Here is a 4572-nt window from a genome sequence, read left to right on the forward strand (position 1 = left end):
TTTTATTTTACATGTCGATCCCAGTTCCCTTACCCTCCCAGTCTCCCTCCCTTACTCCCTCTTACTCTCTCTTCCCCTTCACATGCACCCTTACCACCCTCCCCTCTCATCTCCCCTCCCCGATTCCACACTTGGCTCCATGCCATCCAGGTGGGGTCATCTAAATCTGTCAATTCATTTGAAGCATGGACTAGGACTTCTGTCCAAACTCTAGGTTAAGGGAGTATCCCTCCATGGGGGATGTGTCCACAAGCTCCTTTTGTGCACCAGGAATACATCCTGATTCTACTGTCTGAGGTCCCTTAGACTTCTCAGTCCTTCTAGCTGAGACCCATATTCAGGGGGTGTGAGTCAATCCCATGCTGGATTCCCAGCTATCAGTCTGGGGGGGGCAGTTAGCTCCTCCTCCTTCAGGTCAGCTGTCTCTATGTGTTTCTGCAACCTGGTCTTGTCCTCTCACTCTGTGTCTGGATTCTAGTTTGACTCAGTGTTTAGTTATGGGTGTTTGCTTCTGTTTCCAATAGTTACTAGTTGAGGGCTCCATGATGGTGGATAAGTTATTTGCTCTTACTATCTGGGAAGGGCACTTATGACAGCCTTTCCATGGTTGCTCAAATTGTTAGTTGGCAGCAGTCTTGTAGGTCTCTTTAGGTTCAGTTTTCCCTTCAAACCAATAATGGCTCCATCTTTTATGGCCATTCTCTCTCTCTCTCTCTCTCTCTCTCTCTCTTTCTCTCTGGCTCTCTCTCTTTCCTCTCTTCTATTACTACCCTGACTCAATCTTCCTGGTCTCATGTGCTTTCCTCTCCTCCAATTCTGTTTCTCCTACATCACTCTCCATTCACTGCCCCTCATCACACTTCCCATGTGTTCTGTGGAACTTGCCCCTTCCCTCTTCTGTGAGGGACTTTATAGGAATCTCTTAGAATAGAATGTGTAACCTAGTTCCTCTGGTGGTGTGAATTATAGGCTGGTGATCATTTGCTCTAGGTCTAAAAATCCAAGTATGAGCGAGTATATACCATTCTCCTATTTTTGTGACTAGGTTATCTCATTCATGACGGTTTCTTTTGTGCCATCCACTTGCTTAGGAATTTAAAGATTCCCTTATTTTTTCTTCTTTTTGCAGAGTAGTATTCCATTGTGAAGATGTGCCACATCTTCCTTATCCATTCTTCACTTGAGAGACATCTAGTGAACAAAACACTCAATAACCCTATTAATAAAATGGGGTACAGAACTGAAGAAAGAATTCTCAATAGAGGAAATCAAAAAGGCTGAAAGACACTTAAGAAAGTGCTCAACATCCTTAACATTAGGGAAACGCAAATCGAAACAACTTTGAGATACCATCTTACTCCTGCCAGAATGGCAAAAATTAGAAACACCAGTGACAGCTTATGCTGGACAGCATGTGGAGAAAGGGAAACACTCCTCCAGTGCTGGTGGGAGTATAAACTTCTATAGCCATTTTGGGTATCAGTATGGCAGTTCCTCAGGAAAATGGGAATCAGTTTACCACAGGACCTGGCAATCCCCTTTTTAGGCATACACTGACATCCATTGCAACAAAGATAATGTGCTCAACTATGTTCATGGCAGCATTATTTGTATTAGCAAGAATTTCCTATTATCTTAGCTAAACATTTTTTTTATTTGTAACAATAATGTGAAATAGCTCATTCCTAATTATCTTCATTTCATCACTCATTGCACTGGGCCTTTGCAGAATGTTGAGTTACTCCCACAAGACATTAATATTTTGGAGCTTTTATGATCAATCCATATCCCACATAGTGTTTACTGTCTGTGATTAGATGTTTGATGTTCTTATTTGCTGATATTTATACTTACGTCTGCATTTAGTTTAAGGAAACTATTCTTGAAGTCATTCTATATACACCCTTGCACAGTACACACTGCCTGCTCCTTGAAAACAAGGCCTTGCTTTCCTTTTACTAACTGTTTACAACTATTTATATTTAAATGTTGTGTGTGTGCCTGACTACGTGTACATATGTGTAATGTGCATGAAATTATTCACACATCTTACACATACCACGTTGTACAAGTAGAATACAGAGGACAATTTCTTGGAGTTGTTTCTCTCCTTTCATTATGGAGGTCCAGAGGATTGAAAGTGGGCCTTCAGTTTGGACAGCCAGTACCCTTACAATCTAGTTAATTTACCTGTATCCTAAGAGATTTTGGTTCTTAAATACCCATGGAGATGAATGTGGACATATTTTATTATCATCTATCCTGGCAAAATATAGGTATTATCACTGGACTCTTGTTAATTTGCTAAAAACTGTGAAGATATATTATTTTTAAAGTTTTTATCATAAATAAGAAAGAAGAGTGCATTAAACTTGTTTATGCATTGTATATAAGTCACATGTAACCTCATTCGTTTGTATCAATTAAACACAAATTTAATGCAAATAAAGTGAGTCACATAAATAGTACATTCAGGTATATAAAAATATACTAGGAGCCTGGCATGATGATTCTGGTTTTAATATAAGGATTTATGTGGAAGAAGCAAACAAATCTCTAAGTTTAAGGCCAGTCAAGGCTACGTAGTGAGTCCCTGTCCTTGTTTTATTTTGTTTTTAATTTTTTTTATTATTTTACATATTGATCCCATTTCCCACTCCCTTCTTCCCTTCTTCTCTCTTTCTCCCTCTCTCTCTCCCCCCTCCCATGCCCACTTGAACAACCTCCCATGCCATTTGAACCCCTAACTCCACAGGTTGGTGATGCCTTCCAGGAGGAATACATCCTGGTTCCAATGTCAGAGATCCTCAAGACTTCCCAGGCCTTCTAACTGAGACACATGTTCAGGGGTTGTAAGTCAGTCAAATGCTGGTTTCCCAGGTATAGGTCTGGGAGTCCATTAGCTCCCCCTTGATCAGGTCAGCTGTCTCTGTGAAATTCTGTAGACTGGTCTTGCCCTCCCTCTCTGTTTCTGGATTCCAATTTGGCTCAGTGTTTATCTGTGGGTGTCTGCTTCTATTTCCATCAGTTACTAGATGAGGGCTCTATGATGGTGAATAATTTAGTCATCAGTCTCATTAACAGAAAAGAGATTTAAAGTAGCCTGTTCATTGTTGCTAAGAATGTTAGTTGGGGTCAGGCATGTAGGTCTCTGGACATTTCTGAAGAGTCAGTTTTGTCTTTGATCCTGTAATTCTTTTATGATCTCTCTCTCCCTCCCTCTCCCTCTCCTTCTCTCTCTCTCTCTGTCTTATTTCATCTATTCCTCCCCCAACTCAATATACTTAGTGCCAAGTGCTTTCCTGTCCTCCTTTTGTCTTTCTCCTAGCTCCCTCTCCACTCACTGACCCCCCCACTTCCAATATTCTCAAGAGATCATGTTCCTTTCTCCTTTTGTGAGGGACCCTGCATGCATCTCTTAGACTCTGCCTTGTATCCTAGATTCTCTAATGGAGTGAATTATAGCCTTTGATCTATGTCTAAAATCCCTATGTGAGTGAGTACATACCATGTTTCACTTTTTGTGACTGGGTTACCTCATTCAGGATGGTTTCTTCAAGTTCCATCCATTTGACTGTGAATTTCAAGATTGCATTTTTTTTGTCTGCAGAGTACTATTTCATTGTGTAAATGAGCCACATCTTATTTATCCATTCTTTAGTTGAGGAACATCTAGGTTGCTTCCAGGTTTTTGCTATAACAACTAATGGTGCTATGAACATAGTTGAGCACATTTCTTTTTTGCATGGATGTGGATCATTTGGTTATATGCCTAAGAGGGGGATTGCCTGGTCCTGTGGTAATCCAATTCCCATTTTCCTGAGGAACTGCCATACTGATATCCAAATTGGCTATAGAAGTTTGCACTCCCACCATCAGTGGGGGAGTGTTCCCCTTTCTCCACATGCTCTCCAGCATAAGCTCTCACTGGTGTTTCTAATTTTAGTCATTCTGGCAGGAGTAAGATGGTATCTCAAAGTTGTTTTGATTTGCATTTCCCTGATATCTAAGAATGTTGAGCACTTTCTTAAGTGTCTTTCAACGTTTTTGATTTCCTTTATTGAGAATTCTCTCCTCAATTATGTACCCCATTTTTAATAGAGTTATTGGAGTTTTGTTGACTACTTCTTTGAGTTCTTTCTATATTTCTGAGGTAAGCCTTCTGTCAGATGTAGGGTTGGCGAATATCCTTTGCCATTCTGTGGGATGTCATTAGGTCTTGTCAAATGTGTCCTTTTTCTTAGAGGAACTTCGTAGTTTGAGGAGGTGCTATTTACTAACTGTCGATCTCAGTCTGTGCTACTGGTGTTATGTTCAGTAAGCATTCCCCTGTACTATTAGATTCAAGGGTACCTCACACTTTGTCATCTAAGAGCTTCACCGTGACTGGATTAATGTTGAGGTCTTTGATCCATTTAGACTTGTGTTTTGTACATGACACACCATTATTCATTTGAGCCAGCACCATTTGTTGAAGTTGCTTTCCACCTTTCATTGTATACTTTTAGTTGGTTTATCAAAAATCAGGTGTTTGTAGGTATGTGAGTTAATATCGGTATTTTTTATTTGATT

Source organism: Phodopus roborovskii, unplaced genomic scaffold (genome assembly GCF_943737965.1).
Source record: "Phodopus roborovskii unplaced genomic scaffold, PHOROB, whole genome shotgun sequence".
Taxonomy (NCBI): Eukaryota; Metazoa; Chordata; class Mammalia; order Rodentia; family Cricetidae; genus Phodopus; species Phodopus roborovskii.